The sequence below is a fragment of the Tyto alba genome, unplaced genomic scaffold (assembly GCF_018691265.1).
Source record: "Tyto alba isolate M040663 unplaced genomic scaffold, T.alba_DEE_v4.0 Super-Scaffold_21, whole genome shotgun sequence".
Lineage (NCBI taxonomy): Eukaryota > Metazoa > Chordata > Aves > Strigiformes > Tytonidae > Tyto > Tyto alba.
In genome coordinates this window covers 11,277,200-11,289,702 of record NW_024881295.1, presented here as the reverse complement: position 1 = coordinate 11,289,702, position 12,503 = coordinate 11,277,200, and the positions used below count along the sequence as shown (strand labels likewise).

The 12,503-nt window shown below is 39.8% G+C and overlaps 1 protein-coding gene across 13 annotated transcripts in view; it reads left to right on the top strand.

The window, feature by feature from the left end:
• Window positions 1-12,503, top strand: part of SOX5 (SRY-box transcription factor 5) — a 296,063-nt gene that overhangs the window by 149,053 nt on the left and 134,507 nt on the right. The gene's annotated exons all lie outside the window — the stretch shown is intronic.

Sequence of the window (12,503 nt, the reverse complement as noted above, 5' to 3'; positions counted from 1 at the left end):
TACAGAGCATTGCAAGTCGCTGTGGAAGTGGATACTATTTTCTGTTTGTTCAGTAACAACAGGATTTTCCTTCCAAAGCTTCTCTATAATGTTTCACAATTAGTTGCCTAAAATTGTGGGCCATATCCGTAATTTGTCTAAGAAAACTTAATTTCAGCAAAATCAGAGGAGTTCTATGGCTTCACACTAGAAAAAAACCCTGGCTCTATCATTTCAGATGATATTCTGTCAGTATCAAGACTTGTATAACTATGAAAAACTTCTGGGGAAGGTCCACCCCTCTTGTTATAAGGCAACTTCTATACAAGAAGTGCTTTGCTGAAAATAATTTTGAGATTTGTAAGGTCTGGCTTGGCCTTGACCTCTGTATTTTTTTTTTTCTTCTTTAAATTTGTATGTGGGAGGGATTTTTCTTTATTGCTGTATCTTTAATAAGACTTTGAAAGAAAAACAATAGTAGAACCTCTACAATAGCAAGAGAAGCATTTACATTTTTAGCATTTAGCTATGACAGTGAGAGAGGAAGTTATTTTATAAGCAGTGAATAAAAATAAATTGAAGTAACATAATTTGACCCCAACCCTTTTAAGTCTTAAGGCCTTGTAGATAAGAATGAAGTATGTCGTTTTTAGGGTAGTGGAGAACACTGATTATTGATAATGAGATACAGAGCCTTTCATCTTTTGATCCCTGGTCCAAGTTTGACCTGAGTCAGTAGTAAATGAAAGTCAGTTAGCTACCATCTGATACAAGCTGCAAGCCTAGGAAATGATTTGGAGGTCTGTCTCAAGGGATTATGGATGAAATATTGACCCAGCCGAGGTCAGAATTTCACCTCCAGGGTCCACTTCACACAAAACCCATCAGATTTGGGGCACCCTCCTTTTGGATGGTCACATGATAAAGCTCAAGAATTGAACAGGCAGAGACACAATACTGTCCTCTCATTGCCACAGAGATGATCTGTCTGTAGAGCAATATTGATGATACTGCCTGCTTCTTGACAGTTCCGCAGTCTATAAGGTCCTGAAGTCTCATGAGCCCTGGTTGCAGTCCCATTACTGTGAAGTCACTAATAGGAAAAAACATTTAAAATTTTTAAAATCCTTATTGGTAGTGAATACAAAGCAAAACGTTTCTTTTCAATTGCATGCTTAGCTGACTGTAAGAGAGAAGAAACAATTCCTGTAGAAATCTTCCTTTGTATATAAATGAAGACAATAAAGTCACCCTAACATGCCTATGTTTAAAACGGTCTGTGAGTTTACAATCAGGTTATGGTAGATGGAATGAAACTGTGACATGAATGTAGCTGTGAGTTCAGCTTTTCTGACCTTGCCCTAATTAATCTAACAGGCTTCTGTCACATTGGCCCGGAGTTTTTAAATAGCACTAGATTTATTGACAGGGAAATATTCCTACAAAGTCTGGATAACTATTTGACTTATGTGCAATTGAATGATTAGGCTGCAGTTATGAACACAACCTATTTATGACAAAGGATTCGTTTTACTTGAGCCAATTTTTTCTAAGCTTGTAAGAGTTGCCATAATTCCAGATAAATTATTACACAGAAAAAAGCTATTGAAATATTGTATTGAAAACATAATACCCTAAGGTTAAAAAAAAGCACAACCTGACTGACCCCGTGATTTATGACTCCTTTCTCTAAGTGTGCTAACTTGGAAACAGTTCCCTCTCCTTACCCCAGCATACAATCACCAATCCGTACACGGTATATAAGCAGAGAGAGACGGCAATGTGTCTCTCCTCCTTAGAGGACTGCAAATGCTGGGTATAACTATATCTCAATTAAACTAGCCATTTCTGTGATGCTGAAGAAATATGTGTTAGCTACTTGAGCTTAGAAAAATGTACCTGGCACATGAGTCTCTAATTGACATTATGTCTTTTCCAAGTCCATGTCTTCTGAATTAACTGGAAGGAGGTGTCACTGCTGCAGAAGACAAACAGCTTGTCTTCATATAGAGATTTGAGCAAAGAGATAATGCTAAACTGGAGAAAAGTTGCAGATTAGATTAAATTAAAGAATCTGTATGACCTCAGAATGCTGTACTATGTCATCTAGACAGGATTTTGTGTTTTGGCAAATGTTCATAATTTTTTTTTTTTTTTTTCTGCTTTTCAGGATGTTCTAGACCTGATTTGTGAAGAGGTTTGAGTTTCTCTGAAAAATTAACTAAGCCTCCCCCCAACTTATTTTATGCCACTTTGAAATGCATCCTCCCATGCACACTGCTTTCTGTTCTATTTAATCTTCGTGTGTATGTGTATTGAAAAGGTTTTCGCTTTAACAGTTTCTTCCTGCTGAGTATTTGGGGTCTTCTCCCCTTCACACTTCAGTCTTGCTATTTTACCAGAAACAAAACTGGAGTGTGTGTTCTGTAAACTCTTACGCATCAGCAGCCCCAGCGATCTCAGGTTGTGTTTCAGAGCAGCTGTGTAGTGATCTGCAGCTGTAGAACGGGCTGAGCAAAGGGCATGCAGACACCAAATACAGCTCAGCATGTTCTTGGACTAAATCTAGTTTTGTCCTTCAGGGCCTCAGGGGAGCTCTCATGGTGGCCTCCTCATTTTTTGTGAGGCCACAATCTACTTCCTGGTGTCCTTGTTCTAGAACATGGCAATGTCTGGGGCTCTGTAGCTGTCACGTCAGGTAGAATCCTTTTTCATGACCCTGAGCTAGTCCCCAGGACAGGCAGTAAGCATGTGTGGTGTTCTGCCTTGAAGGGTGTCTCTGAGATGCAAAGTTTTGTGGGGTGGTGCAGCTTACACTTTCCACTTGGTCGGAGAAAAAGTCTAGCCCAAGTTGATGACTGAATAGTTTGCTTTGAAGCTCAGTGAAAAATGTCACTTTAATTGAACTATATTTAAAATGAAATATGATTGTTAAAATTCATAAAGCAATTCACATTCTGTAGGCCACTGTTAATAAAATAGGTCAACTCTGCAGCCTAAATTGTGATAAAATCCATGCTGCTAATCTCACAGTTTTGTGGAAAGCCTGACAATGTTTTATGTTTTTCCCTCAAGCCCCAGCTCTTGGAGTCATGTGATAACAAAAATGCCAGCTTTTATTTCTTCAAAATGTAAACTTCCAGCACTCATATTTCCAGGCAAAATCTGAAACCATGAGCACTACAAGTTCCAAAATTAGAAGGCAAACAAAATGCAGGCCAAATGTTGTTTTTTAAACTGTTCTGATTTTTAGTCAAAATTTTTTTTGGAGAGCCCAGCTCAAGATCTTGGAACACTTCAGGTTGCCAGTAATATAAAACTAAGATCTCAAAGCAACAAGAAGCATCAGCACTGCTTTATGATGTCTCTAACATTTGGACCACAGTTTTGTTTGACTTTTTAGTTTAATACTGCCAGTACTTAGTTACTAATTTGTATTAACTTCTGGGTGACGTCCTTAGCCCAAGAACTGAGTGCTATCTGAAACTTGAGAGTAACTCCTGCCAGACAGCAACCATTTGATGACTCTATGTTTTAATAGAGGGCTGTCTTTTTCCTTCAGAGCTAGAAGCTTGTCAGTAGATGTTCTAAGGGGATTTCTGTTGGGAAGTTCGGACCTCTGAAGAATGGGAGGATCCTGACTGAATTCTGCTGCGCGCCTCTGTCCCGCGCGGCCTGCCAGGCGGGATGTGACTCCTGCCAGGGGGCCCTGCGCCCGGACGAAAAGCTTGCTGTGGCCTCCAGTGCCTCAGAGCTTTGCAGACCCTTAGCAGCTTGTCTGGCAGGGAGGCTGGGCACCACAGCCCTCCAGATCCTGTGCCCCTTCAGGCTGCAGGCTCCCTGGCTTTCCTGAATCCCTCAGCTACCCTGGGCGTCCTCCCGGCTCCAAATAAGGCTTTTCCTTTGCGAGTCTGGATCCAGATTTCCGTCCTCCCCGCCCGCTGGCAGCTGGCTGTGTCCCTTTCCCCATGAGTTATGTTGGTAGATGGAGAGGCCTGGCTGCATTAGTGCGTTCCCAAACCAGAATATTCCCATTCTCATTAAGTTCTGAGGTTTAAGGTGTTCCAATTTGGAATGTAATAAAACCTTGAACACTTGGAATTTCCTGCAGGATGGTTAGTCCCTTTTGCAGCCAGATCTATTTTTCAAAACCTAGCTATATTTTTGGGGAGGAAAGAAGGATTTGGTTTCTGAGTTACACCAAAGTTCAGAAAAATATTTCTTAAGCTTAACATGCAAAGTTTTGAAATGACACAGTTGTTATTGTCAAAACTTTCCGAGCACCAAGAGGCTCTGGATTGATTCCAGCCTTCCAAAACACTGGTAAAGAGACCTGCTTCCAGAGTGCTTTACATATCATAATTAACCCACACGATTATCTATGGTGATAATTTTTATTGTTGTTGATTAGATTTGTTGTTGCTTTTGAACTCCTCAAGTGAGCAATTATCTGTTATCCAGAACGGGCTGAAAGATGTTCAGGCCTGTTTGTGGTCTCTTTGTTTGAGAAAACACTGAGACTTTGATTGACCTATTTCCTATGAAGTTCAGTTGTAAAAAGTACTAGCTTCTCTTTCTTGTTGTGAGAAGACACTGACCATTTGACTGTCTGTACATAATGTGAAGGCTTGTTCCCTGCCCCAACAAGTTTGCAGTCTATACTTCCAACACAGCTCATCCTTCCGTTTTCTGTCTCTCGCTGGAAAGCAAACTCTGGCAGGCCACTGTGTGAGCTAAATAATTGGAGTACTTTGTGCCTATGCTAAGGAGGGCAGAGATCCTTACCCTTAATCCTTGTCCTGTTGGTATCTCCTCAGTGCAATCATAAGTACTTGTGAAATTTCTTTCCTGGTCCCCATCTTCTTGCATGCCTGTAACCCAGAGTTCTCTAGGAGGCTTTAAAGGGCTGTAGAAGATGAATCCTTCACTCAAGATACAAAAATGAACAACCACTACACAAGTGCTTGGTTACAGATTTAGTAATGTTTGTTGCTTCTCTATTACATTTTTCCCTGAGAGTTCTGATTTTCTAGGAAGTCAGTGACAGCAGAGCAGTGCTTCGTGGTGCTACGACCCCTTTGCAAGCCACCACACGGCAGAACAGTATTAGTTCTTCCGTAATTAGAGTCCTCTTTGCATATCAGAGAGAGGTGAGGACAAAAGGTTTCCTTGGTAGACAATAAAGCTGTTGAAGTGAGGGCCTGATCCAACTCCCACTGAACATAGTGAAAAGGCTCTTATTCATATTAGTGGGAGTTTAATGAGACCTTTCTTCAGTAGGAAACTGTGAGAAAGTATCTTCTCACTCTGCAAAATGTTTTCAGAACAGGCTCCGTCCACTGAGATGGTTTGTTTTTTGTTTTGTTTTTTGCCAGTGTGGATATGACAAGCTGTGATTGCACAGTCAAACTGAACAGGCTCGTAGATTGGGGACATTTTGTCCAAATTCATCATGTGTCAGGAGCAGCTGTTTTCCTGCAACGTATAAACATGGGCATACTGGATTCAGTGAGACAGGCCCAAGAAGGAGTCACACTGCAGCCTTTCCCATGACTTTGCAACCTCTTCCCAAACAACTGAGGTTGCCGGCAAAGAGGCTAAACAATTGTTTCTCACAAAAGCTCTGCAGCTGATGTCCTATCAGTTATCAGAATAACTTGCCTGTCCCTTGAGCAGGAAAAAGCCCCTGGGAAATTAATTATTCAAAAAAACAACCCAAAAAAAACACACACAAAAAAGAAAAAAGACAAGGTTGCGGGAGGAAATAGGGAAAGAGAGGAGTGGAAAAAAAAAAAAATCCAGGCTGGCAGTCATAATGAGCTAATAGCTTTCTGTCTTCTCAAGTTCAGCAAATAACAAGTGTATTTGGCTGAAGGTGTGATGCACATACTTTAGACTAACCTATGGGCTTTCACTTCCTTCCGTTACTGCAAAAGTTACGTAAAAGATTTCGGATTTGTGAGGTGTTTATCTATACTTATACTAACTATATTTCTATGCAGAGCAACATTTTTGCACCAATGTACCATGTTCTTTTTTCTGAAGATTACCCACAGAGTGAGCATCTACAAGTAATTTGATCTCAGGCCTTTTCTACACTCTTACGCAACCCAGATTTGCTGACTGGTGTAGTTGCAGCAATGAAAACAAGGAGAATCTGCTTGAGACTTGTACAGCTTTAATTTATTGAGATTGCAAAGGGATGTTTTCATGAGATAAATTAGCTTTTTTGCCTATGCTGAGCAACAGGATTGCAACAGCTCTTGCTGATAATGAAGCTTTCTCCAGTGTTACCAGTACAAATGTTCTAAAATTATGAGATTGTTTTGAACTTCGTGACTTCTTTCTTGCAATTTAGCATCTTTTCTTAATTTCCTTTCTGTTACTGAGCTTTCAGTGTTCCCATCTTCCAGTTCTCTCACACAATCACAAAGGAGGGCCAGAAACTTATTTTTATTAAAAAAAAAAAAAAAAACCAAACAAACCCCACAACATGAAATACCCAAAATAATCCAGCAGCTAGGACTGCAAGAAAAATGCCAACAGTGAAATACAGTCATCCCAGCTGGCAGCATTGTACTCCAAGGCCTCATCTTGGTCTCTCTCCCCTCAGCAAGCATTCTTTTGGAGACCTCTCTTTCCAGGGCCCTGCCTTTCTTTTTGTTTTCATAGTTCCTCTCCAATTTCTGCACCTCTCTGAGGCACCCCACAACTCTCACCACTTCCTTCCACTTCCAGATCCCTGACATTGCGGTACTGATCAATCTTCCTCTTGCAGCTGCCCTCCCTTTCCCGCATCAACAGCTCCTTTCTGTCAGCCCTCCCTTTTCCCTCGTCATCATTATTTCCACAGTCTTTTTAATGGTTTTGGTTGGCTTTTTATTGGCTACAGAACAAATATATGTCATTTTGTGAATGTTTTTGTTCAAAATGTGTGGGGCAGTGTACCTGAATAGTGCATGCGAGCTATCTTCACGTTTGTGCACCTGTGCGGGTACTTAGGCAGCAGGCAGCAGAGGTACAGGAGCAGAAAGTACCACAGTAGTTTGTGTAAGTGGCTTGGGAAGATGAACGTGAACTCTTTATGGCTGCGTTCCTGTCCGTGTGGATTGTGTGTAGTCATGAGCACTTTTGTTGTGCAGCCAAAAAAGGCTGCTGCTGCTGCCTCTGCAGTAAGGTAAAGCAGGAGATAACAATAAATTTTTTACTGCTGGCTGGCGGAGGTGTTTAGGATGTGTTTTCTTTATATCTTCATCCGCCCCTAATTGAAGATGCTTTAAAATTGAATGACTAGCAGTCAAAACGTGTTTGCTTCAAGCTGAGAAGAAAAATGCTGGTGTCTCTGCTTCCAAACTGATTGCGCTTTGTACACAACTGACAGCCACAGTCACTTTGAGTGACTGATAAGTGGGAAGCTTTGCCACTTATCAAGGAATGCACGCTGAAAAGAAAGGACTGGAGCTGTTCAGATGCTTTGGCATGTTCAAAATAACATCTCACATCAGTCAGACTCAGAGGCACTAGGAGACATTTCAAAATAAACTTTATATCTATCTATCTATCTAGAGGCAAAGATTCAATTTAACAGACAAATCACTGTGTGGCATCACATTGGCTCTGAAAGCGAGAACATCATTATAAGGGTCACCAGTTGCAAAATTTTAGGGTCTCACCCCCCAGAACAAAACTAAATTTGAAAATTCACAACTGTATATCATTCTGGTGATTTTTCTAAATTGGGGGGTTTCATCCATGTTGGCCAGGTAATAGTTGGTTTATATAGCATGTGACATACTGAAGGATCCTACGGAGAATGAAACTCTAAGCCAAATTTGGATCTCATTTATTTCCTCTTCAGTATTATGGGATATATTTGGGATTTCCTGGCTTTAACTAAACTCATAGAATGGTTTTCGGGGATATTTAGGAGTTACTATGTTTTTAGTGGTACGTAGCTTGAATAGAAGGTTGAACTTTTTTGGTACACATTTTTCAGTGATACTATTTAGTGATATTTGTATTAGAAGATTATGACCTGCAGGAGCTGAGGCGCGAGGGTATATTTTCTCGTACTGACTCTGTAATGACATCAGTAACTGTCAGTGCAGTGTTGGGTTGGTCTACTGGAGGTGGTAACGTTTCAACCTGCCTTAGCAAGCATTATAGAAGTTAACCTGGTAGAGCCCTCCCTGCAAGCATTGTGTAGAAATGCAGGCACGCATACTCAGAGCTGAGATGGGATGTGGGTCTTTACATAAAATGGGAGAACAAGGAGATACAAGCAATCAGTGTGTAATTTCCCAAATTGGAATTTGGACAGGAGATATACGGTTGACCAGTGTCCTCTAGTAGTATTTAAACAAAAAAACTGCTGCCAGGTTTTCACTCCTTATCCTAGCAGCACTGAGAGTGTTGATGTATGAGGACCATTATCTTTTGTTATGATTCTGAGCTCTGCATCTGGGCATCTAATTCTGCCCAGCTTGTTCTATGTAAAATGGCTGCTTTTCTAACCAAAGCATCTATATTTGAGGTCCAGGTTATGTTTGGCATTCCAGAGTTGCTACCAGCATCCATACCTATATCAAGACAGAGAAATTTGAGGATCATGTAGTTTCTACTGGCAGTGACTTGTTTTTCTGATTCATCTCTTGCCATGTTAAGTGGTCACGACTTCATTTTGATGGCTCATTCAGTACTTCAAATTCTCTGCTGGAATAATGGCTTAAAATGATTCAGAGGGAAAAGTATGGTTCCACCTACTGAATCAACACCACAGTCTTCACCACCTTGGATTTTCCTCAGACATCTGGTATCCAAAAGCTGATGATGCCTTACCCTGCATAGTTTAGGAGACAAGATGAGCTCATCATTAGTGGTAATAGCATGCAAGAGGCCAAGGGGAACTGTTTTATTTTTGTTGTCCACTTTCTGTTGCTTATCTGCTACTGAACTGTATTGAATAAATTAAAATGGAGGGCAATTACTTGTGCTTGGTATTTGTAAGAATAGGAAATGAAAAAGTTAAATCACTTGAAGGGTAGTAGTTGAAAGGGCAGTGTGAGTGCAGCCTGACTTAGAAGTTTGGAGAAAGAAGGAAAGGTACAGTTGTCTCGTGGAAGTCTCTGTTGAGCAAAGATGAGTGAGAGAGTTACGGATCTCATGTCAGCTGTCTGTATTTTGGGTATTGTATATACTATCCATTTAAGTTCAACTTCCACATATGAAAGTTGAGTCAAATGTGTAATGGGTACATAATTGTAAGGAATCATTTCAGATTTTTGTTCAAATTGGTTTTAAATATACCTTGAAGAGGCTAAGAAGTATATGTCAGAGTTTCTTGTATTTAGAAGTTAAATGAAAGAATTTAAGTTCCAAGATAAGCATAATAAAGTTACGAAACTAAAATGAAGACTTATGTGAAAGGTAATAATAATAATTAAATGGGACAAATTTAATTCACAGTACTTGGAGTTTATAAATACTTGACACAGTGAAGAAACTAATTCAAAAATGTATGTATTAGGAAATAGTTTTTATGAGGTTTGACTTCTTTGAAAGACAATACTGATAGTATTCAGCAAATTATTCTAAAGTTGAAACTTGAATAGTGTCAACAAAATTGTTCATAGATAGCAATTTAAAATTGATTTGGACAAAAATGATCAAGGAATTTCTATACTTTTATATGCTGTGAAAAATGTAGATAAAGAAATAGATCAGTTAGGTAACAAAGACAAGTGCTAGAATAGGCGTCTTTATTTTTTTCCCATGTATCTCTGTCATACATATTAAAAAAAAAATGGTATCCTGGGGGAGCAGAATTATGTGATAATGTAATTGTGGACTACTCACGAGAGGGAAAATTAAAATTACGTTGGCATCCTTAACTCTGGCTTTCCCTAATATTTGAGTCCTTGACTTTTCATCCAAAGCAGCATTATTTTAACTGTGTTTCTATGTGGCCGTAAAAGCACGTAATCCTGATGCACCAACCACCTATAGTGTATTGTCAGCACAGTTTGAACCCTGAAATGCCAGCATGGGAGAAGTGCCAAATGTGACTTGAGTTACCGAAGAAATGCCATGTTCCCCTGGGTTAACAGGAGAAGACAGTTCACTGGCTGTGGTGGATAGGAGCCTGTACTGTGAAGCCCCTCACGTTCTGTATCCCATTTCCTTTCTTCCTCCTGTTTTTTTATTTTGGTCTCCATCAAATTAGAGAAGACTTTTTTTTTCTGTTGCTCTCCTCAGAAAGGGAGATAGATTGCTTGAGTGCCTTTGTTGAATTTGGGCTGGCTATACTGAAAATGAAGTTTGACTCTTTGTTTTCAATGCCCTCCATTTGCTCCCCTTTTTCTCCTTCAGTGGGGTTGGGACCAGATCAGCTGTAATCACACGTTGCCACTAATCAGTTCTTTCCTCCCAATTTGCAACACTCTTTATGCTTCAGCAAGAAAACCAGGGCTGAAGGTACAAAATTCAAAGTCACGGATCTTTTAGTTAAGAAATCTCTTTCATTGAGTATTTGATGGAAGCCTGTTTAAGCATTTGTCCCTTTAAAGCTCTGCATGGTGAAAATATGTTTTCTTATCTTGCGCACTGCGTGTAGAATCTTGTCTGTGGTTTAAGCATTACTGAGCTGCACTGTGTTAGCAAGAGGGGCTTTTTTATATATTGTACGCAATAAGTTTTAAGTTCTTAACATCCTTAAGAATCACATACATCTAAATTAAGCATCATTTACAGTTTCTTTAACCCTGGAGTCCAAATTTGTAGTCCAGGAACAAGTAAGCATATATTAAATTGTGGATTGATTATGTTCACACCTTATACACATAAGTAAGCTGCCTTATGCAACATAGGCACACATTTTCATGCATGCGTTTGGAATGCCCCAATTCAGATATCAATTACAAACATGATTACTTTTCTGGACATTGATTTTTAATGTCTCTAAAGGATTTTAGGTGGAAGGAATTAGGGATGTTTTCCATGTGGAGGCCACCTGTTATTAATACTTACCAAATTATAGCTGATCTTAGATGTGAATTTTTCAAGGCTTTATGAATTCTTCAGCCCTGCTGACAGTTGCTCTTCAGCTGAAATCATGGCAAATAGAAAGAACCCTTAGTTTAGATCAAGACACTGATGATCGTATTTCCCAGTGATGCAGACAGACCGATGCATACACTGGGAGATACAGAGTAAGCAGAAATGGACTCAAATTATTTGAAATTAGAAAACTTCAAGGAAATAAAGCTTTCAAGCTTCTTTCTTTTCCCCATCTGTGATTATTTGGATGGCTCTGTAGCTACAGACACCCGTATAAAGGTTGCCTCTGTTTTTCCACAGAATGCAGTTCTGGCAACAGGAGGCTTCCCTGGGTATGATAGCTCCCCAGATATATGATAGATGCAGGAATTTCTTTACCGTTGTGTTAGGAAGCAAAGTTTTGGAGAGCTGATACATACATGATCTGAAATGTTATTTTTCAATAATTTTAGCTTTCTGTGTCCTAAGTTTCAGGGTGTTATTTAAGTCTGCTTTCCTTGTATTATTTCTTATTGCGCAGTTAAGAATTCCTGTCTTTTTGGGACAGTAAGAATGAAGATATTCAAATTGTAATCAATTTACTGACACAGAATTCTGTATTCTGTGTTAATAATATTCACACTTCTTATTTAAAAAGAAACACATTCATTTTAGGTGTTCTTTACAACCCCTCTGTGTATTGAGGTGGATTTGTTGAAATCACAAGTTTGCTTACTGTGTCTTTTGTGAGGGTTGTTTGAGCTCAGTATCCTCTTAGCAGAAACTCTTGCAAAGGCCCCGTGGGAGGAAAATTGTCCATTGTGTTCTTTTGAAAGCCGGCTATCTTTTTTCCTGGAGCTGGGCTCAGGCAAGTTTATTCTTCCACTCAGGGATATCTTAGGAGGTTCCTGTCCTTTCTGGTGCCTAGGAAGCAGAGCTCAGATACATATATTGTATTTGTTGCCATCATATAATCTGTGCAACTTCCCTGCAAATATAAAGAATTATGCTTTCCCCAGCTGTTCATTTGATAGGATTCTAGCCCTTCATTTAGAGAAAACTGTGCTTCTCAGATTCACATTGTTTGAACCATGGCCTCCCTTCTATACCTATTGTTTGTTTTGTCTTTTTTTTTGTTGTGCGTAACAGGTGTTTCTTTCAGACAGCCAAGGCAGCAATGCAAGGCCTTTCTTTATGGCAGATCTCTTGAGACTTTGATTAAACTCTTTGTGATAAAAATGCCACTGCTTTTAAATGAATTGCACATGTAATCTGTATTTGCACAAATGCCCTCCATCCCTCTGCCCTCATTGCTGAAGTCTGTCTCTCTTTTGGAACGGGTGTGTTCGCCTTTTCTCTTGGCTTTTGCCACAGAATTGATTCCTTTTTACCTTCCTGATACTGCACTCCCCTCAGAGCCTGGGTACATCCATGGGGATGGTTTAGAAAGAGCAAACTGTTTCTGCAAAAGGAGCTCCCTTTTTTCCAGT